At 39.8% G+C, this 26,356-nt stretch overlaps 1 protein-coding gene across 1 annotated transcript in view; it reads right to left on the reverse strand.

The window, feature by feature from the left end:
- The window catches only part of HNF4G (hepatocyte nuclear factor 4 gamma), a 130,678-nt gene extending 112,079 nt beyond the window's left edge, over nt 1-18,599 (reverse strand). Inside the window, exon 1 of the mRNA XM_012751493.3 lies at nt 18,303-18,599. The gene's annotated coding sequence lies outside the window, so the exon portion shown is untranslated. The remainder of the gene's footprint in view (nt 1-18,302) is intronic.
- Between the last annotated feature and the right edge of the window lie 7,757 nt (nt 18,600-26,356).

Here is a 26,356-nt window from a genome sequence, read left to right on the forward strand (position 1 = left end):
GACTTAATTTCCATTTTTTAAAAAAACTTGTTTTTTGTAATTAGGAACAAGAAAAAATACATTGAGAGTTATAAGAACTAATAAATATAAAATGTTATTAAGGGGAGATCTAAGCCAAAAAGAAGAGGAACTCCACTTTTCAGATAAAGTTAATGGATTAGAGAAGACATAGAGGGAGGTCAGAGCATGAAATTATGCAAAAAGGAAAAAATTCCAGGACAAACAAAAATTCAAATGGATGCATAGTTGGGTATCAATTTGTACAATAGGAGGAAGGCAAGGAAAAGAGCAGTGTTAAAAGGACAAATTAAGGCAGGGGAATGTCATGGAGGAAGATATAATGTAGCAGTTAAGCACTCTAGAACATCATCCCTGCTACATTTGTGTGTGTGTGTGTGTGTGTGTGTGTGTGTGTGTGTGAGAGAGAGAGAGACAGAGTCTCACTCTGTTGCCCAGGCTAGAGTGAGTGCCATGGCATCAGCCTAGCTCACAGCAACCTCAAACTCCTGGGCTCAGGCGATCCTTCTGCCTCAGTCTCCCAAGTAGCTGGGACTACAGGCATGTGCCACCATTCCTGGCTAATTTTTTCTATATATTTTAGTTGGTCAATTGATTTCTTTCTATTTTTTAGTAGAGATGGGGTCTCCCTCTTGCTCAGGCTGGTTTTGAACTCCTGAGCTTAAACGATCCGCCCACCTCGATCTGCCCACCTAGGCCTCCCAGAGTGCTAGGATTACAGGCGTGAGCCACGCCCGCCCATCCCTGCTACTAACTGGCTGTAAACTTAGAGTGATAACATCAGACATCAGCTTGTTAGAGGACTAAATGAATTAATGCAGGTAAAGCATTTAGAGCAGTGCCTGTCCATAATAAGTGCTGAATAAATATTAGATAATGCCACAGGGAAATCAAAGTTTTCAGAGAAAATAAAAAGGAAAGATTAATGTCAGTTGATTTTTTTCCCTAGACTTAGCCTTTTAAAAAATGTTTTAAAGTCATAACTTTATCAAAGTTAATATATTTAATTTGATAATGATTTTTCTCATCACTCAGAAAATCTGCATTAATATTCACTGAGGTCTGATTCAAAGCCAATCACAGCTTTGTAGAAATTCAACATGGTATATAGTAGCTGTATGAGCACTGCCCTGTTCATATAAACAATGGTACTTATTTCTGTGTGAGTCTTAAAGCTAATCTAAGACCTGGAAATTAGTAGGTATCATAAGGGCTAGAAAAACTGATAAATCATGGGCAGAGGGAATATTAGCTTTTTGATCGAGTATTCAACAAAGCTATTACTACTTCAGTAACAGTCTGTCATATGGTCCTAGAAATATTAATGGATATTGTTCAGGTAAAATACCTTACTATTTTCCCATGCCCCACAACGTAAGTTGTAAAAAATAAAGAATAGACACTAGGGAGCTCCTGTAAGTTTCTTTTTTCCTCTTTTCTCCAAGTGGAGCACAATACCATAATGAATGGGTAGGCAACTTCATCCACCCCCCACTTCCCGCACACAAACACATAGAAACATATAATGAGTGGTTTCCAGGGTCTACATACACCATCAACCATATGAAGAAATAGGAACTGTGTTGTTTAGGGCAATCTCCGTATGCACCATGCATGCAGGGAGATGACATGGTCTACATCAATACTAGTCTTCATCCGCAGAAGTAGCAGCACCCCTGGAAGCTTGCTAGAAATGCACATGCTCAGCTCCATCCTAGACCTGTGGACTCAGAATCTCTGGGGATACAGCCCACCAGTCTGCATGATCACCAGCTCCCCAGGTGATTCTTAAGCCCATTCAAGTTTGAGAACCACTTGCATATATACCTTTCTGGGTTAACTGCCTCATAAATAAATCTTAAATGTAGTGGAAAGTTTAGCAGCCATCAACTCTCCAGAGTAAACTAACCCCCATCAACCTTATTTATCTTCAAACATAATTAACATAGAGATGATGGGTTTTTCATAAATGTGAGAAAATATTTTTCCCATAAATCTATTTAAAAGTTTTTCAGAAGAGAAAGCTGAGGTATCTAATAGAAAAAAAAATTCAAAGTTAAATTGTCACAAAATTGAATCAAAAATCATCCCAGACCATGAAAGAGGGGTGTATATTAAACCTCATTTACCTACCCTTTAGACCTGGACTGACCAAAAAAGTAGCCAATAGCCACATGTGGCCACTGAGCACCTAGGAGAAACTGAGATGTGCTGTAGGTGTAAAATGCACCAGATTTCAAAGAATTACTATGAGAAAAGAATGTAAAATATCTCATTAATAACTTTTGCATTTATATTATTAATAATTATATAAGAAGTGATTATATTTTGATATATTGTGTTAATAAAATAGATTCTTAAAATGGCTTTCTCTTGTTTCTATTTACAATGTGGTTATGAGAAAATTTTAAAGTACACATGGGATTATATTGAATTTTATTTATATGAATTATATTCATATATTTGTATATATATGAATTATATTTCTATTCCACAGTGCTGCTTTAGGGTCCTCAGCTAGCACTTAGTAGTAATTATATCTTAATCCAAATAAAAAAATCATGTCATGTAATATAAATTTTCAAGTTATATACAGAGTAAAGAATGTGCCAGACTCTTTGTTTTTACTTTATTACTTAGCATCCTGATTTCCTTTCTCCTCTTGCTCCCCGGCCTTTGGATGTAACCCTTTCTGGCAACGTCCACTCCAACTTCTGCTGCTGAGACCTCCCAGCCAGCTGGTCTATTCAATTATCTCCAATCATCAATAAATATGAAGACACCTGCACACATTAGAACTCATAGAAACCAAGAACTAAAGGATGAAATATTCTCATGTGATGTCTATGTGTGGGAGGCGAGAGTGAATTTGGAAGGAATATCAAATGCAAAGGAAAAGGCCCTATGATGAAAAATAACTGGGCTTTTTGGGGGGGAACTGAGAAAAGTCAATGTGACTAAAATCTCAGGAGTGAAGGTGAGTTGCAAGAGGTAAGACAGACAGGCCAGGCCAAGGTGGAACATCAAAGACTTCATAGGCATTGTAAGGCTCTGAACTTAATTCCTAGTACAATGGAAAACCAGTGGGAGTTTCTTATTTATGTTTTAAAACCATCACCCTTGAAGGGAGCAATATGGAACTGAGAGAGCAGTTAGTAGACTGTAGCAGTCATCCAGGTATGTAATAATTGTGTTTTGGATCATGTAACAGCAGTAGAGGAAAAGATAAATAGAAAATTTGAGGCTTGTTTGGAGGTAATGTTGGCAGATCTCTAATCCACCAACAAATTAGGATGTGTAAAGAGGAGACAGAAATTAAGGAAGACTCCTGGCTTTTAAGTAAAAAAAATGAGAGTTTCTAATACCCAGTTCCAGTATCATAAGAGGAAATTAAAAGTCATGGAGAAAAAAAGAATATTTCCATTTATTAAGTAACTGCCAAGTAGCAGAAATGGTGCCAGGTGCCGGTTCTTTTATATGTGTTGTTGAATTTGAGATTCGCAAGAACCCTATAAAAGTAGGTGGTAGAATCCTGGATTAGAGATAGGCAAGCTAAAGCACAAAGCAGTTAAACAGCTTGTCAAGGATCACTCAGCTAGCGCAGTCAAGAGTCTAATTCCCTCTGACTGAAATGCTTTTCACATACCACGCCGTACCAGGACCTGATCATTTTCTCTCAATCAATAAACTACTGTTCCTAAGATATTTATTGCAAGATGGCTAAAAACATAACACAGCTAATCGTTCACAGTTTTAAAACAGACTCACAGGAATGAGCACACTGTTCCAAACACCCATGATTCACAGTTATATTGTTAGTGAAATTAAAGTGTTTGCGAGAATGAATCATGGAGCTTTTATTGCAGTCTGAGTAGTTAGGATTCTACCTAAGGAACTCTGAAAGAATCTGTTTAATGCATAACTTCAAATGCAGAAGCTCTCCTTTGTACTTTAAAGGCTTGTGCATGTCTCTATCTCTCAACCAGGGCAGAAGGGTGCCAGCATGGGTAGTGTCCCTTGTAACTGTTCTGATATCTTAGAACTTCTGCTTAGCATCAGTGGTGCTTCACTCTGTGTGTTTCTTTCCCATTAATTCAAGAGGAGTGGAGTTTATCAGTCTCTGGACTATCATATGTATAGGTTCAACACTTCTTACTTAAACTCAACATTTATAAATTAAGGTAATGCATAAATGCCAGTATGAGGATCTGGATCTAACAACAGAGTGCAGAAGCTTGAAAGGAAAGACATACTTAAAATGTTACTCCAAAATGCAAACAGTGTCTGTCTTGCTTGGGAATTCAACTTCTTTTGGCATTGCTTTTTAACTTCGGATAGTCTCAGGGCCACAAACATACGTAATCACAGAACTTCCCTCTGCTGCTACTTAATCAAAAGACTTTACCATTTAAAATTTACTCAAAGGCCAAGATGGGGAAATAGGAGTTTGCACATAAGTAGCAGACAACAGAAAATACGTTTTAAAAAATAACAGATTTTTATCTGTAGGTTATTCGTGGAAGATTCTTCTTTCTATATATTATTTGGTGACTCCAGATAGCATCCTCAAGCCACATCAGTTTTGCCATTTGTCCTAGCCAGAACAGCTGGCCAAAAGAAGAAAACACTAAACCAGGCGTCTTCAAACTAAGGCCCGCGGGCCACATGCGGGTGTTTTTGCCCGTTGGTTTTTTTACTTCAGAATAAGATATGTGCAGTGTGCATAGGAATTTGTTCATAGTTTTTTTTTAAAACTATAGTCTGGCCCTCCAACTGAGGGCTGGACTGAGGGACAGTGAACTGGTCCCCTGTTTAAAAAGTTTGAGGACCCCTGCACTAAACCAACAATGAGGAAAGTACAGATGGGGATGGGTGTTAAGAGAGAAGAAGGCTAGCCGGGCGCGGTGGCTCACGCCTGTAATCCTAGCACTCTGGGAGGCTGAGGCGGGCGGATTGCTCGAGGTCAGGAGTTCGAAACCAGCCTGAGCAAGAGCGAGACCCCGTCTCTACTATAAATAGAAAGAAATTAATTGGCCAACTAATGTATATATATATAAAATTAGCCGGGCATGGTGGTGCATGCCTGTAGTCCCAGCTACTCGGGAGGCTGAGGCAGCAGGATTGCTTGAGCCCAGGAGCTTGAGGTTGCTGTGAGCTAGGCTGACGCCACGGCACTCACTCTAGCCTGGGCAACAAGCGAGACTCTGTCTCAAAAAAAAAAAAAAAAAAAAAAGAGAGAGAAGAAGGCTTTCTAGGGGTCAACATAAATGGTTTTGGTTCTAAACCATTTGTTTGGATTGGGTTGATTTCATTTATGGTCTAAAACAAATATAGGCATGAACCATAAGGAAGATAGAACATCCAAGGTTGTATGTAAAGACTAAATCATTTTATGGCTGCCCTGCTATTCTGGGCTGAATTGCGTGTCCCCTCCCACAAAATTCATATGTTGAAATCTTAACCTTCAGTATTTCAGAATATGAGTATATTTAGAGATAGGCCCTTTGAAGAGTAAAACTAACATACAATGAGGTCATAGGGGTGGGCCCTAATCCACCATGACTGGTGCCCTCATGAAATGCGTTAGGACACAGACAACACATGGACCTGGGGCAACGGTGTGAGGACGTGAGGAGAAGGCAGCCATCTGCAAACAGAGGAGAAAGGCTTCGAAAGAAACCAAACCTTGTAATCCTAGCACTCTGGGAGACCGAGGCGGGCAGATCGTTTGAGCTCAGCAGTTCGAGACCAGCCTGAGCAAGAGAGGGATCCTGTCTCTACTAAAAATAGGAAGAAATTAATTGCACAACTAAAAATATATAGAAAAAATTAGCCGGGCATGGTGGCACATGCCTGTAGCCCCAGCTACTTGGGAGGCAGTGGCAGAAGGATTGCTTGAGCCCAGGAGTTTGAGGTTGCTGTGAGCTAGGCCGATGCCACGGCACTCACTCTAGCCTGGGCAACAAAGTCTCACTCTGTCTCAAAAAAAAAAAAAAAAAAGAAAAGAAACCAAACCTGATGAAACTTTGATCTTAGACTTCTAGTCTCCAGAACTGAGAGAAAATAAATTTCTGTTGTTTAAGCAACCTAGTCTGTGGTATTTTGTTTTAGTAGCCCAAGCAAACAAACACATCTACCTAAAAAAGAAAAAAATGTATTCATTCCTTTTCTTCACATAGGAAAAAAAAAAGTATTTTTTGAAATATTTTTCAAATACAATTTTTTGAAATAAGTTCCGCATATTTCTCTATATCTGAAATAAAATATACCAAAAAAGGTGCTATGCAATATCTTTAATGTACATATTTTTATAGAAATTAATTTACATAACTCTACATTACATTAATTTCCCAAATTTTGCTCCCATTTTCTTCTTTTATCAAAATTGTCTTCACTAGTTTTGATAGTCATCTCCTTTTGCTTTTTCTTTGTTTTAAAATGACAAATTGTTCAAGGAATAATACTTAACTGTAAGAGTGACACATCATAAATAATAGGAAATATAGTGAATGATTAAGAACACATATGCTCTTTTATTTAGGTTAATTGAACTTGGAATGAAGGCTTTCATGTATTTAGAATCCAAGTACAAAGGTCCATGTAGGTTTATGTGTTAATATATTAGTGTATATTATTAATCTATATTAATGTGTAAAAAATGCACATATATACACACATATAACATATGTATATATATGTGTATTGTAAATGTATAAGTATATATAATATGTGTGTTTCTATGTATGTGTTCATGTATATTAGTATCCCGAAATAAGTGATTCGTACATAGCAACACTTACCATAAACCAACTCGAATAAGGATATTTTTGTAGTTATTTCCCCAACTACTTTGCCAGTTCCTAAACTCTAGGGATCCCATTTATTTTTAAATCACTTAAGCTACTACATGTTTTGCACATAATACCCATTCAAAAACTCTTGCATAAATGAATTGTAGCCCTTTTTAATAAATGACATACATTTTCATCGTAGCTACTTGTTTCAAATAAATAACTTATCAGTTCAGTTTTACAAAACCAAACCTCACGTTTTGGACTTATTTATAAGATAAAAAATATGTGCTTTATGTAGGTAAAAAGCCACAATGTTATTCAAAATTGGTTGGGGCTTAAATAATAACACTACTTGTTATGCATGCATACTGTTTGTTTCTGCATTACAACTTGAGTGTTGTGAGGCAATTTGAAGAACTATATCAAAAATGTTCTCTCCTTAGGTAACAATTACTTTGCAAGTTCTATAAGTTTTAACTTTCTTGGAATCCATGCATAATAGAAGAAAAATATGACCATTAAAATTCACAAGCCATGTGGCAATGGAGAGTAGTTTAACATATATTAAAAATGCTCGGTACAAATACTACTCATGTTTCCTGTTTAATGGGGATAGTTTCAGGTAGCAGGGTTCTTTGTCCAGAAAGGAGCTGACCAACTAAACTAAGAAAAATCAGCTTTGAAAACATACCAGGGCTTTCACATTCTAAGCCTTGTTTTCCCAAGAAGTTTTAGTAAGTAATTACTAATCAAGAAACTTTTAAAACTAATACTTATTTGTGATTCCTACAGAGAGGACAGTAGTTAACTGAATATTCAAAATGCTTTAATTTATTGTGTAAAACTAGATAAAATGTTAAAAATTGATACCATAAGCATAGGTTTTATTTGATCAAACATGTGACTATTATGATTTTTATACCTGAATTAATAAATTAGCTTAAATTAAAAGCTGGAGGCCGGGCGTGGTGGCTCACGCCTGTAATCCTAGCACTCTGGGAGGCCAAGGCAAGCGGATTGCTCAAGGTCAGGAGTTCGAAACCAGCCTGAGCAAGAGCGAGACCTCGTCTCTACTATAAATAAAAAAGAAATTAATTGGCCAACTAATATACATAGAAAAAATTAGCCTGGCATGGTGGTGCATGCCTGCAGTCCCAGCTACTCGGGAGGCTGAGGCAGGAGGATTGCTTGATCCCAGGAGTTTGAGGTTGCTGTGAGCTACACTGATGCCATGGCACTCACTCTAGCCTGGAAACAAAGTGAGAGTCTGTCTCAAAAAAAAAAAAAAAAAAAAGCTCCAATTCAGTGTTTTACAAAATCTATTCTAACATATTTCAGAAGTCAATCTAATATTTTTTTGTTTACACATGAAATATCAGATAAACTATTTTAATCTAATAGATGCTCAAATACTAATAAATCCAGTGAAATCACTCACATGCTTCACATAAATAACTGATAGGACTCATAGAATGTGGAAAATAAAACACCTTATTTCATTTTTAGCTTTAAAAGATACTGGGAAAATTCAGATGAGATTAATAGGACAATCTTTTAGGAATTAAGGTTATTAGAAGAAATTGTATGGGCTATGGAGTCAAATGGCCTTGGTTCATATTTAATGCTGACACTAGTTGTAAAGTCTCAACTGGGTATTTAACCTTTCTTTGACTAAGTTTCTCAGCTACACAATAGAGATAACAATAGTTTATAGTAATACCTTACAAAGTTATTGTAAGGATTAAATGATTTAATAAATGTGAAACACTTCATGCCTACCACATGGAAAGTACTTAGTAAATTAACTAGCCATAGAGTTAATGATAGTAGTAGCTGTGTGTGTGTGTGTGTATACTAAACCTACAGAAATTGGGATAAATGTATAGAAATACTAACATTATATAAAGAGGAGTCAAGATAACAAACAATTGCAATATTTATTAAGTGCATCTACCTTTTGCCAGACTCTGTATTGAACACTTTAGATGCCATCTCACAGCACACTCTCCGCTGAGCAAGGCAGGGTTCAGGTTAAGTAGCTAACTAACATGCCCAAAGCCCTACAGGCTTAAATCAAGTATATTTGACTCCAAAGCCTGCATGCTTGTTCCATTGCCACAAACCAACTAAGTAATATGAACCGGAAAGGGAATGATTTTGCAAATGTGTTTTAAAAGAAGCACAGGCATTCCAGGTTAACCTGTGAGAAAATAGCAGATCCCATGCTAAATCTACATGGATATACTCTTAAAGTGGTCTTGAAATGATTACACAAAAGATATACAAATAACATACAGTAATGTGTATGAACACATTAAACATAATTAATTATTAATTCATTTTTACTTTCTTGGTAATAGTACAGAATTTTGATAGGGATAAGCCCCACAATTGCGTTTTAATTCTTCTGGATTACAATACCACTTCTTTACCATGAAAAGAGCCCACGGTAGTTAAAAATGGGTGAAAATTTCAAAAAGGGGGCAAATGAAAACATTTCATTTGCTTCCAAGTGAGTTTAAAGAAGGAAAGGAAGGAAGAGGAAGGAGGGAAGGAGGGAAGGTGGGAAGGAGGGAAGGAGGGAGGGAGGGAAGGAGGGAAGGAGGGAGGGAAGGAGGGAGGGAGGGAGGGAAGGGAGGAAGGCAGGAAGGCAAGAAGGAAGGCAGGAAGGAAGGCAGGAAGGAAGGCAGGCAGGCAGGAAGGAAGGCAGGAAGGAAGGCAGGAAGGAAGGAAGGGAAAAATTTCCAAATCACGAGCTTGCTCAGCATGTAATTTTTTATTAATACATGTTTCTGAAGTTGATCTGAGGTATGAATTGCATGTCAGTGGTATGGAAAAAGAAGTCAGGGCCCTAAGCAGGCCAATAAAAACAGAATATATTGAACCAAAGAATTATATTTGAAAAAATAAGTTCTTTGAACTTCTTATGAGAAACCAAAAAAAAAAAAAAAAATTTACATTTAAAAAATAAAGGGAGAACTTGGTCATACTATTTTCTCTTAACAAATTAACTAACAAATACAATTAATTTTACTTTATCTAGATTCAGTTTACGAGTAAAGGACAACTAAAAGAAAATTCACAGAATCTAGATGATCCTCTGAGATTCTAGAATTTTTGTGAACAGTTCTATATATAATAACTGTGAATTGTCATTTTCAAAGTACAGCTATACATCCAAACCTTTATCAGAGCCTATTGTACCATCTGCCAGGGCTCAGCAGGACACTGTCCCCTGCCCTACTGGGAAAGTGCCCTCCTGAGCCCTTGCAGACCAATCCAGCTGTCACTCTTTCCTCACACTCCATTAAACTTACACACATACACACACACACACACACACACACACACACTCCACACAAACATTAGCTAAAAAGACATTATCTCAAAACCCCAAAACATATATTTAATGTTCCCATGGTTGTCACAGGACTTAAATAAAATAATGTATGGGGAAATACTATAAACTGTGCATATGAAAGGATTCTATAAACTATAAAGCCCAATAATTAGTATCAATATTGTTACAGTATTAGTATTTACTAGTATTAGTGCTCACATAAAAAGAGTCTAAGTTCCACAGCATGACACAAAAAGGTCTTTATATTCAGGCTTCTTCCTATTTTTGTAAATTCACTTTATACCACCTTTCCTTGTTTTACTATATATTGCAGCCTCATAAAACCAACTTTATTTCATTTTTCATTTGCAACACTATTCCTGTTTATGATTGTAATACCCTTTATTCTTTCTCTTGGTCAAATCCTACCCCTTGTACAAGAATGAATGAATGTGGTAGAAAATATTTTCCAAACTCATATCTTAAAGGATATATATATAATGAAAAAAAACCAAACAACCCAATTTTAAAAAGTAGGAATGCATAGGTTTTGAACAAAACTTCACCAAAGAAAATATATGCATGCTATATAATCTCGTGAAAAGATTCTCAGCATGTTTAATTGTTAGAGAAATGTAAATTAAAATCACAATGAGATATCATCTTTGGATATCTTTTAGAATGTCTAAAATTAAAAGACTGGCCGAGCACAGTGGCCCATGCATGTAATCCTAGAACTTTGGAAGGCCAAGGCAGGAGGATCACTTGAGGCCAGGAGTTCGAGACCAGCCAGAGCAAGAGCAAGACACCATCTCTTCAAAAAATACAAAAATTACCTGAGGGAGGTAGTGAGTGCCTATAGTCCCAGGTACTCAGGAGGCTGAGGCAAGGAGGATCACTTGAGCCCAGGAATTCAAGGCTGCAATGAGCAATGAGGATGCCACTACACTCTAGCCTGGGCAACAGAGCAAGATCTTGTCTCAGAAATTAATTAATTAATTAATTAATTAATTAAAAAACTGACCATATTAAGTTTTAGTAAGGATGTGAAGAAACTGGAACTCTCCAGCACTACATATGGGAATGTAAAACGAACTACTCTGGAAACCAGTTTGATAATTTCTTCCATGTGACCCAGCCATTCTACTCCTAGGTAATGGTATAAGACAAATAAAAGCATATGTCCATACCAAGACTTGGTACAAAGATGTTCATAACAGCTTTTATTTGTAATAGCCAAAAACTGAAAACAACCCAAATGCTCATTAGCAGGTGAACAGAGATAAGCACATTGTCAAGTATCTAAACAATGTCATGCTATTCGGCAGAAAGAAAAACTTAAAAAAAAGAAATACATGCAACAAAATTAATGAGTCTCAAAATAATTATGCTGAGTGAAATATGCCAGACATAAAAAAATACCATATGATGCCATGGTTATAAAATTCTAAAAAAATGCAAAATGCAAAGTACTTTACGGGGGCAGAAAGTAGATCAATGGTTGCCTGGGGACAGGAGAGGAGGGGAAGAGGAGAAACAGGAGAGAGGGTTTATAAAAGAGCTTGAGGAAATTTTTGGAGATGTTGGTTATATTCACCATCTTTACTGTCATGGGGATTTCATGGATATATACATGGGTCAAAACTTCAAATTGTACACTTTAAATGCAGCTCATTGTCAATTGCACCTCATAAATCTAAAGGATTTCCCCCAAAGGAATAAACTTCTGATACATACAGTAAGATGAAAGAGTCTCAAAATAATAATGCTAAATGAAAAAAAGCAAGACACAAAAGGCTACATACTATATGATTCCATTTATGTATTACGCTGGAAAAGGCAACACTAGAGACAGAGATTAGATCCATGGTTGTCCAGGGCATGGTAGAGGAGGCTGACTGCAAAAGGGCACAGGGCATTTGGGGGAGTGGGTGCAGACATGTTCTATGCCTAAATTGTGACCACAGTTATACAACTGTGTACGCTTGTCAAAACTCATTGAAATATATATTCATAAAAAGAGATTTTACTTAATGTAAATCATATCTCCATAAACCTGATTGGAAAATAAAGAATTCATACCTTATCTCTTTTGTAACCTACTCCAGGAAAACTGACTGGGTCTTCCGCTAGGTTTCTATCATACTTCTCCAGTACTCAACAATTACGTTTATCATTGTGAGTTACAATTCTTTTACATGTATCCCCAACAAGACACGAGAACCTTAGGAAAGAACTGTTTTAGTCATTGCTTAGAAATATAGAAATGCAGGCCAGCTTCAACTCTTCCCCCTCCCTTATCTTGCATTTTCTACAGTCCTTAAATGCAGTTTAAAGAACTTCAAAACATTTCTAGATTCCATCCTCTTCTCATCTTCATTGCCAGTGGACTATTGCAGAAGCTTCCTACTATTTCCCTGCTTCCTGTCTTTCTCTCTTCAATCCATCCTCCAAAATGCTGCCAATCATTAAAAAAAAATTCATAACCAAGCTACTGAAAGACTCTTGATGGCTTCCACAGTCTAAGGGACATAGCTCTAATGAAGATTGTCAGAATGTGGCCCACAGTTCCTACTCCAGGTCATCTCTTGACACTATTCCTACTCCAGGTGTAATCTCTTCTTCCCCAGTACCTTTCAGATTCTACTCTCTCAGCAGGTTCTAACCAGAAAATCCTTAACTCTTTCATGAAATCTCTCCAGGCTATCAAGCCAAAAGTATCCTTTATGCTTCCATTTTCCATGGTATTATGTTAATGTTAATTATCTATTATGCTAATATAATAGTAATCACCTTATATTATGGATGATTGCAAGTGTTTGTCTTCCCAGTAATTTGTGTTTGAGGGCAGAGACACTATTGTGTATTCCCTATTTGTATACCAAGCATCTTGTACAGTCCCTATAACTTAATTTCTGCTAAATTAATATATACTAACATTATGTGCAACCTATAACCATAACAATTGAAATAAGAAAATGCAAAAAAAAAAAAAAAATCTAGGATAGACTGCACCATCTTCAGTCAGCCACAAGCATAAACAAAGCACAACACAGTGTGCAAACCTAGAAGAACAATACTCAAAGATTCAAAATATAACATTTTTAAGAATTAAATTGCCATGTCCTGATTATATCAGCTGATACTTTTAAATGAGATGGGGAAACAATGCCAGGATTTCCATGTCAACTTTTTATTATCAAATATAAATGCGATACTTCTATATTGGAATAGAGCATAGGAAAAATGTCAAACATTAAACAAAAAAAGTTTGATTTAAAGAATACAAGAATCTATCCACATATAATTTGAGACTAAGAACTATAATATTTTCTCACTTCACAGCTTTTAAATTGAAGCATTGAGTAACTTGCTCTGCGATGCACTATTGGCGGAGGGCAGAACTGAGATTTGCAAACAGGTCAAAAAGATCTCAAAGTCCATGTTCTAGTCTTTAAATTACACATAGGATGATTTTTGTCTACACTGCTTAGTTTAGAGCATCATGAAGTTAAGAAGTCTTTATTTATTTATTTATTTTTTTTTTTTGAGAAGTCTTTATCTTATTCATCATTGTACCTCTGAGGTCTATCAGAGTGCTTGGCCAGGTTTCCGGGGGTCCAGAAATTCTTGAAATGGTATGTACTTTGTGTATGTAAGTATTAAATATAATAATCTCTAGGAAGAAGATCAACAAAAACAAGCAACTCCAAAAACTTTACTATAAATTAAGCAGTATTTTAGAAGCACTAACTCACTCTATTATAGCAACAAAGAGCAACACAGAACCCATATTGTGTACTCAACATGCCACATTCTGTTCTAAATGTTTCCTATAGATTAACATGCATAATTATCTCACCAATTCTATAACATAGGTATTATAATTGCAAACATTTCAAAAATGAGGAAACGGTGCCTGAAAGAGAATAACCTGCCCAAACAGCACCCCCTTTCCATTTAGTAAGGAATTGAACAGGGAGATAAGTCTTACCATCTGACAAGGCCTGCTCTCTTCCTTTGTATCTAGCTACCTATGATGCTGGTCATCCGCAAAGACTTTCATGTTCCCCCAAATGTTAACAGTGTCACGAAAAAGAAAAAAATTGACTCTTTATGCATTTTCCAGAAAACCATCTTGACTAAATGAAAAGTTGTCAAAAGAACATATCTTCAGATGCTATCAGCTAATTCTACCATGTAAAGAGTATACTGTGTCTCCATGTATTAATATACAAAGCAGGAAATTTAGGCAGTAAGCCGCACCTGTTCTCTAAGGTTTAATGAGGGGGCAAGATAGATTGAGTCACAAAGATACATAAGCAAACATGTATACTTGTGGCTCCTACAAATGATACAACAGCACCTGTACAAAGATGATACTATCCCTCATAGACATTTTGTACCCAGAAAAGTGACTTCCCCAGAGTATACTCAGACAAGAGCAAAGGGACATGGCTTGGCCTGTGGGGTGGGGTGTGGTCAAGGTTGCAGTCCTCACTTTCTCCTTAGTGGAGCATCTCTGTGAAGTGAGCAACTCAAAGACTACATGGAAGAGCCATGGTTATTCTCACGGCCTAGAGCCATAGTGCCTGCATTTGAATCCCTTACTCTATGCCTTTTAGATGTGTGACTTCAGTCAAGTTATTTAATTTCTCCCTGCTTTATTTTTCCCATCTGCAAAACGGGAAGAATGTCAATATGAACTTCATAGGATTGTTTTAGAATCTAAAAAAGAAAATGCTTGTAAATTGCTTAGAACAGTACCTCGCATATATTATGTATTCAATAAGTATTAGCTAAAATACCTATGTCTATTTTTATTATCAAAATTGTAATGCCGGGCGTGGTGGCTCATGATTGTAATCTTAGCCCTGGGAGGCCAAGGTGGGAGGATTGCTTGAGCTCAGGAGTTTGAGACCAGCCTGAGCAAGAGCAAGACCCTGTCTCTACTAAAAACAGAAAAAAATTAGCCAGTCAACTAAAAATGAAACAAAAAATTAGCCGGGCATGGTGGCACATGCCTGTAGTTCTAGCTCTTGTGAGGCTGAGGCAGAAGGATCACTTGAGTCCAGCAGTTTGAGGTTGCTGTGAGCTAGGCTGACACCATGGCACTCACTGTAACCCAGGCAACAAAGTGAGATTCTGTCTCAAAAAAAATTAATAGTGAGAATAAGCCATATTTGAAACACTCCTTATGTCTGTGCCTGTGCATGAGTGGCAGGAGTGATTCCAATGGGTGTAAGTTCCAATGAGAAAAGTAGAGAAAAGTAACTCAGCAAGGACACATCATTGTATAGCCCATTGTTTCCTTTGCATTCATAGCTTTAAAGGATCCGAGGCTATCATACCTCATCTAAAATTGTACTTTCCCAGGGTTGTGAAGCCTCTTTTATGAAGGCGGCAAACACGTAGTCAAGAACCATAAAATCACAACAGTAACTACTCAACCAACAATGGTCCACATGTTTGCAATAAAGAAATTCTCAGTTATCATTTACCAGTATCTCCAGTCCTTAAGTGAAAGTAACAAATGCAATAGCATCTTTTACAAGCTCAAAATGAGATAGTATGTTGAAGTGCATTTTAATGCCCTTCCCATTTTATTATATTTTTAAAGCAAAATTCTCAAACTCCCCAAATCAGATGTTCAAGGGTTGGTTTATATAATTTCCAAAGACTAAATTCCTACAGTGAGGAATCAATTTTTCCACAAGAGATTGGAAATATTTTAAGCAGATCATTATTACCCAGTTTGGGCAAGCTGGGTAAATATACTGTGAGTACTTAGCAAGGTTCTTTGCAATATCTATCAAATTTAAAATGAACATTCCCCTGGAGCCAGTAATTCTCTTCTCAGAATAAATCTTCAGCAGTACCCATGCAAAGATAATACACACAAACATTCACTACATCATTGTTTGTAACACCAAGAAATTTAAAAATCCAAGTGAATATTCTGGAGGATATTGGCTAGTTACATTGAGTAGATACATTTAAAAAAATAGGATTTCCATATATCGACAGAAAAGTATTTGAAAAGTACTAAATAAAAAATAAATTTCAGAACACTAGCATATGAACCATTGTTCAATTTTTAAAGCAATGAAAGAAAAATTCTATTATATACATGTAGACTGGAAGGGCACAAACCCAAACATCAATGGAGATTGAATATACATGAGATAGAATGGAAAGGGGGGGTTCACTTTATATTTTACTCTAATTTTTATGTTTTTTTATAAGTATTATCTTTAGATTTCATTGAAATAACAAGAATTTTCAAAACAAGGCACTCAAAACTAAAGTTGTTGGCGGAGCGAGGTGGCTCACACCTGTAATCCTAGCACTCTGGGAGGCTGAGGCCGGCGGATTGCTCTAGGTCAGGAGTTCGAAACCAGCCTGAGCAAGAGAAAGACCCATCTCTACTACAAATAGAAAGAAATTAATTGGCCAACTAATATATACAGAAAAAATTAGCCAGGCATGGTGGCGCATGCCTGTAGTCCCAGCTACCCAGGAGGCTGAGGCAGCAGGATTGCTTGAGCCCAGGAGTTTTAGGTTGTCGTGAGCTAGGCTGATGCCACGGCACTCACTCTAGCCTGGGCAACACAGTGAGACTCTGTCTCAAAAGAAAAACAAAATCAAATAAAATAATAAAAATAAAGTTGTTTGCAATAGGAATATTTAAAAAAATCTTAGCAATCCCTAAAATCAATTTGTGCCATCCAATATACTTACACCCACAAATGCAGAATAAAATGCATGTGAGATCTTAACAGACACACTTTAATAAAAGGGTCATACCTTAATAAAGCTTGTTGGGAATGTTTCCATATTTGTAGGCCCATAAATGGAGCGTAGGAGGAATGGGATGGAGAAGACAAATGGCTCTCAATTTCCAATCCACTTAGAAATGTGAAAAATGAGTAGTTTACTAACACTCACCACCACCTTCCCCCTACCACACCCCAAGGTACCAGGAAGGAGCCCAGCAGCACTGGGTCACCTATTTCAAACACAGGGATCAAGTGTCTCACTGAGAGTACGCATAGGAGATGAAAACAGAAGGCGTGGTGAGAGGGTGGGGACAGGAGGACTGTAATGGAAAAAAATGGTGATAGCTGGAGAGGAAGAATAGTTTTTAAGATAAATAAATGCTTGTGAAGAGAGAAAAGAAACTTGTAACACGAACGAAAAAGCAGGAGAAAGTAACAAAAACAGGAAGTGTGGGTATCAATGAAGTGTTTGGTTTTCAGGACACCTCATGAAGTTTTGAGCTTCTGTACTCTGCATTCCCTAGCCCTTGCCCTCAAGTGAAAGATGATGTTAAGACAGTTTTGCATGTTGGAGAAGAACGCTTTGCCTCAGTTTTGAGCACACTTTCAAAGCTGCACAGTGCATCAGGTATGAAGCACACACTGATATTCCTAAGATCTTATCACGTGCTGCCTTATTCCCGTTAGACATAGAATCCTTACTGCTTAGCCGGCACGTTGTTGACTCAGCTTCTAAAGGACACTTCATCCCAAAGGAACTGCGATGATTTAAATACTGTACATAAAATCTTCACCCACGGCATCACCGGAAGATGCCCACTCCCAAAATGTCTATGGGAGAACGACGCAAGCTGAGAGTTGAGCAAAGGCCATGGGGTGATGTTGCAGGACCAAGCACCTCCCCACAAACTTCCTGGGTCACAGACATCCACATGCCCTGCCCTTGCCCCAGGCCACACACACACGCGCACACACACACACACCCTCCACTAAAGCCCCACTGGAGACCCGGGAGTCACGTGACCCGCTACAGCCACCAAACCTTTCTCTGCACCCAAACAAATACAACTTTTTTTTTTAATTTTCTTTTCCTGGGTGAAGAACCACTCGCACATCTCTGCCCCGGCCGCCCCCCTCCACTGTCTCCCCTCCAGCCCTTTCTTCTTCCCGCCACCGCAGGCTGCGGGAGGCCTCGGGGTATCCGCTTTCAACACCGGCTGGCCCAGGGGTCCCAGGGCGCGGCCCCTCCCCGCGGGCGCTCCTCCTCCAGGCGCCCGAGGGGAACCGAGACTGCCCGTGCGCGACGGCCGCGCCGCGGGCGCCGTGGGCCGCGGGCAGCCCGGGGCGCCGGGCGCGGGCGGAGGCACTTACCTGCGCGGAGCCGCTCCGGGAGCTCCCGCGTCGCCGTCAGCCGCGCGGCATGTCCCGGCGGCAGGTCCCCCCGCCCGGCCCGGCAGCGGCGTCCCGCGCCGCGCTTCCCCGAGCCCAGGAAGTTTGCTGCAAGCTGGGAGGTGGGAAATGGGGGTGGGGCCGGGTGACCTGGGAGAGCAGGCTTAAGGGTCGTGTTGTTGTTTGTTTGTTTGTTTTCCCCGATCTCCGGCGGAGACTTCAGACCATATGCCGGGGGAACGCTGGCTTTGCTCAATGGCGACAGGGCAGCGGCTTCACTCTCACAGTCTGATCGATTTACTAAACAAACTGAAGCGTGGGTGGGGATGTTAAACAGTAACCAGCAGTCTCAATGAAAACTGAAAGCGGCCAGGCCGCCGCCGCCTCGGCCAGCTCGTTTCCCTGTTCCCCAGGCCGCAGGGCGACCGGCGGGAACCCAACTCCGGCCGCCCGGCGGGAACAGCCGCCCGCCGCTTGCCAACATCGCCGCCGCCAGCGCGGGGCGCAGCGCACCCTGAGCGCGGGGACCCGGGCGCGCGTCTCCCGCCGCCCGCGCCCGCCGCGGCCGCTCGAGCCCGGAGCGCCCTGCCCGCGACGCGGGCCCCGGCCCCCGCGCCCGCCCCGGGTCACGCCTCGTCTCGGGCGGTGTCAGCCCTGGCTGGAGAAGCCTGCTGACCCTAGAATGCGGATCTGATTCTGGGCCAGTGAGGCCCAGAAAAGGGCCGGAAGTATCATTAAAGGGATTAAGTGGGTTCCTGGGGACAGCGCTGAAGCCACGCCGCTAGGGGAAGCCGTAACCACTTCTTCCTCTACTCGGCACCTTGGGGGCCTCTGGGATCAGATTCTACCCTGACGCTCGCGACCACCTGGCTCTGCGAGAGTTCTGGAAAGACTAGTTTTCCGTTTCCCGGCGGTCCTGGCTACCTGCGGTTCCAGACTTGGAGCCCCTCTTTACACGTGTATGGAAGGGGAAACTTCCCTTCCTCCCGCCCCGGCCCTGGGCGCCTTCGCGCGCCTCCCGCTCGCAGGCCCGGTGCTCAGAGATGCTCCGGTCACCCTCAGCCCGCGTCTGTCCCCCAGCTAGATAGCCAGAGCTGTGGCTTTAAAAAAAAAAAAAAAAAATCTCAACAATTTAACTTCGCGGTTTCAGGAATGAATGACTTCGGGTCAAACAAGTAATTATCCTCATGAGATAAATAGTTACTTAATCCGTAAGGTTTTTCTTTCCCGACCCGGGGTTGGCTGTTATTTTAAGATTGTAATAACAATGCTAGGGAGATCAAAGAGCTAGGTGTTTTCTTTCTTTTCTATTTTTTTTTTCTTTTTAGATAGGATTTACTAAACTTTCTCAGTTTCCTCCTTCTGAATATCTTGCTGAAAGGCTGTTTTAAAAACAAGTCGTTGGCTGTTTTAGAAATAAGAACAAAGGAAAGAGATCATATGCTATTTTCTTTAGATCGACCTTCTGGTGCAAAACACATTCTTTGGGTCCTTTGGGTCCTCGTTGCCCACGCGGTCTGCGAACTGCGCCAAGAAAGTGGCCCCTGTCCTTGTCGCTCCCGGGGAAACCGCCCAGAGACAGCGGAGGCAAAGGAGTTACAATTAACGGGTTTTATTTATTATGTAAATCTTTCATCGCTGTGTTGTTGACAGATCACCTGTGGACATTTTCTTTAAAAGTAATTCCAGGTACTCAGATGGTCTTATTATATGCCAACATGTAAATGTACAGTTTCCATAAAACACTGAAAGTCTGGAGACAGAAATTCTCCATCCCCATTCACTGACACTTTGATGACATTTGACAAATCTCTTGTTTTCGGCGGAGGGGGAAAAAATCATATTTTAATTCAGTAGTCTCAGTTTCTTTCACTGGTCATCCGCAGTGTCAGTGGAAGGTTCGCTTTTGTATGATCAGTTCATTACTGATGTGCGGTAGAGCCTCTGATCGACCAGGAAATAATCACATGTTCTGTGTTCAAAATTATTTTGACACCATATGTAGAATCTTTGCGAGAGAATTTTATCAACCTGAGCATTTTGAATGATGGTGAGAGAAACGGCCGTGCATTCAAGGAATTAAACTGTGTCGAATCTTTGTTATTATCAAAGGGAAGCATTGCATCTGCTCAATTAAAAAAAAAAAAATCTGTGCGAAGAGTTTGTGCAACATGGCCAATCCTCTTGCATCAGGAGGAAGAGAGGGGTTTCATAGGAATGAATGAATGAACTACGTTAAGAGCTAGAAGAACGTGCAAGGATTGGCTCCACTGCGGAGCTTGGCAGTTTTTACTAGATAAACCAGTGCCAGACGACCAAGTTTTAGGGCATCACTTATATTGTTCTTGAACCTAATTTATTACGATTCTCCATGGCATGGCTTTAAGCTACTGAAGATGAAAAATGTGCTCTACGGAGAGTTGTTCCCTGATGCTTGGACAACAATGAGAGTGAAGGGATCAGGATAATTTTTCAGGGAAAGGTTCTCAGGAGATACACACATTTCGCTAGTTAGTGGTTAGGGGGAAATTATGCACATATGCATTTATGTCGTATCTGCTCGTTTAACGTAAAACTAAACGCACTATAACTGTGGCGTCAAAAAAAAATCCTTTACTTAACTTTCCTATTAAATATCTCGTTTAGCCTATGCTTTTTCTTCTCCCTTTAGTAATTAATCTTTTTTACACCTTTTTTTTTTCTTTTTCCTGCTTCCCAATGCCAGCCACCCAGATTGTCTAGATAAGATCTCAGGGTTGTCCCAAGAACGGTTCCAGGACCATTAATTAAAAGCAGTGGCCTTAGGCAGGGGGCTCAGGGCGCGGGGAGGGCGCCGGGAGGCGCGCGCAACCTCCGGGAAAAGGTCTTTCCGATTTAAGCATCCAGAGACCTTATTTCCGAGGGCAACTCCGCGCCCCTCGCCCTGTACGTAAAACCGCCACCAGTCTCGACCGGGAAGTGTCCTCTTCCAAAGCGGAGGCGCTGCTGGAGCCGCTGCCATCCCTGCTGACCAGGTTCAGAGCCCGACCCTCCGCGACCGCGGCGACACCCACGCCGGAGTCCGCCACCGCCCCGCGCGGGCTCCGTCGGTGGGGACGACGGCCCACCCGTGCTCACCTCTACCGGTGGGGGCAGGGCAGGGGGTTGACAAAAGTCAAAAGCTCATACAGTTCTCCTCCTGTTCTTTTCTAGATTTGGGCGAAGCCCAGTGACACCTTCAAAGCCACTTGTATGTCAAGGAGCGCCGGTGGGAAGTAGCCACGGGCACTCCGGAGAAATTCAGGATGTAGCTGCGCTAAACGCATCTCCCCCCCGCCCCCCTCTAATGCAACCGACGGAGCTGGGTTTGACCCTGGGGGCGGAACAGCGGATAAAGCAACCTCCGCCAGAATCCCAAAAACTCCCGGGAGGCCACTGAATGTTTTATGCATTAGAAGGGAAGACCGGGATTCCGGTCGCTGCGCTGGGGGGATGGGGAGAGGGGAAGCTGGCCTGCTGGATGGGAGTGAAGGTGAGCACGGTGGAGGGTAGGCTTGGGGACGGTTTCAGCCTTAAGCCACCCAGGCCTCGGGCAGGGCCGCGGGCTGCTTCTGGTCGCGGGTGTCTTCGTCGCCCCGCCTCTTTCTGGGGGAGCACAGTCCTTTTGCTCCCAAGCGCAGCCCAAAGCGAGGGCACGGATTGCCAGAACCATAAAGCTGCCGACTCGCCCCCCTGGGAAGGGGGGACGCGGGGCCATTTCATCTCCTGCGACCCTGCACTGTAGCCTCCGGCGAAGTCTGTCCCCGCCGGGCCTGGAGCAGTAGCAGACTGTGACTTGGATCGGGGGCTTTGGTACCCTCGTCTGTTACTTGACTTGTCGGACTTTCCACGGGGCTCCCACATTTTAAAGACATACTTAATGTGATAAAACAAGAAAAAAAAATTAGTAAAACAAGCCGATTGAACAGGGCACGACGATTGACTTGTGCTCCCAACCCTATCACCAGTGTGTAGATCCTAAAAAAAAAAAAAAAAAAAAAGGTGTGGGGGGGGGGGGAACCAGACACTTGCCTTGCCCGCTTGAGGGCCAGGCGTTTAAAAACAGTAAAGCTGCAGGTGTAGCCTTTGGGACTGACCGCCCTACTTGGCCCCACATTGACACAGATAAAAATTAGTCTTTATTTTGCGCTCAAGTTACAGATCAGAAACACCCATAGTAAGTTCATGTAAGTAAGGCCACAGGAATGTTCCCAGACTCCGCTTACCTGTTAATAAAAAGGCAAAGGCAAGATTTCAAATTGAGCGTCTAAATTGAAACTGCTCTGCGTATGTTACGCATCTGAGACACTGTGAAAATTGAACACTTAATAATTTCCAATGTCAAGGTATGATTCTTGTGCCAAACAGGCAGACTACTAGGCTGGATCTCTTCGCTTCCCCACCCCCCTCTTTGTAGATTTCCTGCTGAAGTATTGATTGCCGAGGTCCCTGCAAGATTTGCAAACTTTTACAGTCATTTATGGTGCATGCAATAAAAACAGGTGATATGAGCACGCTAGTTCAAGGTGTAATGCAAAGATGTATTCGGTGCCCTTGGCAACTATCTGCGAGACCTGTTTGTATTTGCAGAACACGCCCTTCACTGCAATGAACCCCTCTGTTACAAAGATTGGCCCTTTACATTTCCAGGGCCTTGGCCATTCAGTGGGAAACCACACATGTTCAAAGCAGAAAATTCAGGCAATTCAACTTTTTTTCAGGGCCTCAGGGATAGGGGTGAAATCGTCTAAACTAAATAAAGAGAAAGAATATCTTTAAAATTCCTTAATTTCCTATTGTCCCTTTTCACAAAGAAAAAAAGTAAATTATTACCAATTTGCAATGCAATCTCTGCCCCTTGCATAACAAGGATCCAGAGGACCTTCCATTGTGAGGAAATAAAAAGAGATTATACTGAGACAACACACCATTTTTGATTATGTGTGTCCGAAGGAGAAAGAAAAAAAAGAAATCTTGAATCTTGACTGTTTTACATGAAAGTACATGATTAATTAAGTACAAACTTGTTGCTGGATTTTAATTGTAGAAACTTTCAATAAAATAAATAGGCAAAAGGGTTGTTGTTTTACTCTGTAACTGTAGATAGAACTTAAAAGCCTTATTAGAAACCCTATATTCTTTTACCAGTTTTACCAGTCTTTTTTTTTTTTTTTTTTTAGGGCTATGTGTAGGAGACTGGGAGGGGGAAGTCTCATTTCTAAAATTTCATACTTTATACCAAATCTGTTTTCTCATCTAGTGCTACAAATAAGAATGGGCGACACAGTAACTTCCAAGAGATCTGTCGTATAGCATGGTGACTTTAGTTAAGGACAATATATTTTATTTTTGAAAAAAGCTAAGACGGTGGATGTTAAGTGTTCTCACAAAAATTATAAATATTTGATGGAGCACATTTGTTAACTAAACTTAACATTTCCATGATATATATATATATATATACTTCAAAACATTATGTTGTACACAATAAATACATACAATTAAATATGTCAATTAGAAAAATCAATTACAAAATAAAATAAATCGGATATTTCCAGTACTTCTGAAAACCTCCCAGTCACCACCTTCTCCCAAAGGTACCTACCTTGACTTCTAACCCAATGAGTTTTAACTATTTTTGAACTTTATATAAACGCTATTATACTATGCTTTAAAAAAATAGGTGACACATAGCTTCTGAAAGGCATTCAGAATCCTATACCTGCCATCTAGTGGACATAAGAGAAAATGCTGATTCTAGGCACCCTCAAAAGATTTGAGTCTTATTTACAAACCAAAATAAGTCTAAGAAATGAAAGAAAAATGTAGCTTGAAAGCTAAAGGAAGGGAAATAAATAATTACATTAGGGAGTTTTATAATATAATTATTCAATTGTGCTCCATTTCCTTTTTCATTTAGTAATCATTAAGGTTATTGATTTTTGCTCAGATAATCAATTTATTATTACATTAGTTTTTCTTCTGTATATCCTTTTCATGTAGATTGTATGCTGTTTGCCTTCTTTTTGATTAAATTCACTATTAGCTTTGGACCTAGTTAATTTGCAAATTTAAAAAATTCAAAAAGAGCAAAAAGGTATCCCTTTTGTTTGGACTCTTAAAATATGCACACAAAGCTATCTCCGATATTTGCCAAAATAAAAGGAACAGAGAGAGAAAGAAAATGAGAAAAAAAAAAGATGGAGTTGATTAAACTTATATGCTTGCCTTTGATGACTTGTTATAAGTATTATACTCCAAAATTTGACTTTATCAAATACAGTTGGCCCTTTCTATCCATGGGTTCCATATCCATGGATTTAACCAAGCTCGGATTCCACATATTCAGGAAAACAAAAAAGATGACTGTATTTGTCCTAAATATTTACAGACTTTTCCCCTGCCATTATTCTACCTTGTATTAGGTATTATAAGTAATCTAGAGATGATTTACAGTAGACAGGATGGTGTGTGTAGGTTACATGCAAATACTATATCATTTTATATCAGGGACTTGAGCATCTGCAGATTTTGGTATTCTCAGCAGGTTATAGAACCAATCAACCATGTATACTAAGGGAGGGCTGTATCAAAAAACAGGTTAAAATTTACAAGGTATGGCAACTTAAAACTATGTTTTGTTGATGTTCACATTATAAAATATTTAACATATGTAGTTTACTCAAATAAATATTAAAAAATCATCACCAAAATTGAATGTTACCTAACTTTTTTGCTTTCTTTTATTTTTTTGGGGGGGGGGTGCTTACAATGTGCCAGACATTGGTTTATGGGATTTTAATTAGTTAACACATTAAGTACTTACAAGGACCCTAGAGGATTTATAGCATTAATACCATTTTATAGGTGATCAGCAGAAGCTGAGGAATTGAGGAATCATAAAGCTAGTAAATGCAGAGGTAACATGGTTCCAGACAAGGCAAGCACGCATCTTCTGTGTCATACTGTCCCTCTGCCCCTCGTACAGAAAAGAGGCAAAAAGATACCAATGCAATTCATGTTATGGGATAAAATAGATAGAACATACATCCAAAGGAGACATTTGCTTGACCATGCAAATGTTGGCGCATGGTCTACAAAATACCAGACATCCAACTGAAAAGAAAAAGCAATCAGTTTATTACCACTCATTATAAACATCAAGTACTAAGAGAAATATATTGTAAAATGCAAACGATGTATTCATTTATCTCATCTGTTTAGTACAATTTTTGACAGACACCTTGCAAATTTTTATCGTAGATTTATCCAACAGTCTATGCCCACCTGCACTTTGATGTCAAGTAATGAAGTTACCAATGCTGAGGCAAACAGGTCTTGAAAAGTCCTCTAACAAGCTGCCAAAGGTTTGTCCCTGAATTCAGCTGGACCTGTCAGATCAATTTTCTTCCCACCCTGCCTCATCCTAATTGCATATTTTATTTCCTAAACAAAATGTAAATATGTTCTAAACATATTTTTCTAATCTCTAATTATACAAAGTATGCTCTTCCTTTCAGGACAGCTACTTTACAAATATGAACTAGTTAAATGTATTCAAATTCTTCTATAACTCTGCGTCATAAGAACAAGATTTCTCTTCTGGAAGCATATTGATCATTTTCGAAACTGTAGGTTAATGATTAGTCTGTGACACAAGATGTTTTGTGTTAATCCACATTTGAAATAGTAATGATCAAGTAGCACTGTAGTATGTAGGTATTAAGTTAAGAGCAGTGAGTGCTTTCAAAAGCTAACAGCGGCTGGCTCGGAATTCCTGCCATGGTTTAATACTCACAAGAGAAGCCACCAGTTCTGCCTTCCTGATCCCTTACATGCTTCCAATCAAGATCAGACAGCAGATAAAAGCTGAAACTACAGCAGTCAGGGCCTTTGTATCTCTCCTGTGTATCCATGTAGATCTAAGTGCACCTTTCCCTTCTCAGGAAGAAATATTGACGCTCTCACAGGAAGAGGAGATTCAACTCCTGTTTAAGGTTAATCTCTCCACCTGTGTT

This window comes from Microcebus murinus, chromosome 7, assembly GCF_040939455.1.
Source record: "Microcebus murinus isolate Inina chromosome 7, M.murinus_Inina_mat1.0, whole genome shotgun sequence".
Lineage (NCBI taxonomy): Eukaryota > Metazoa > Chordata > Mammalia > Primates > Cheirogaleidae > Microcebus > Microcebus murinus.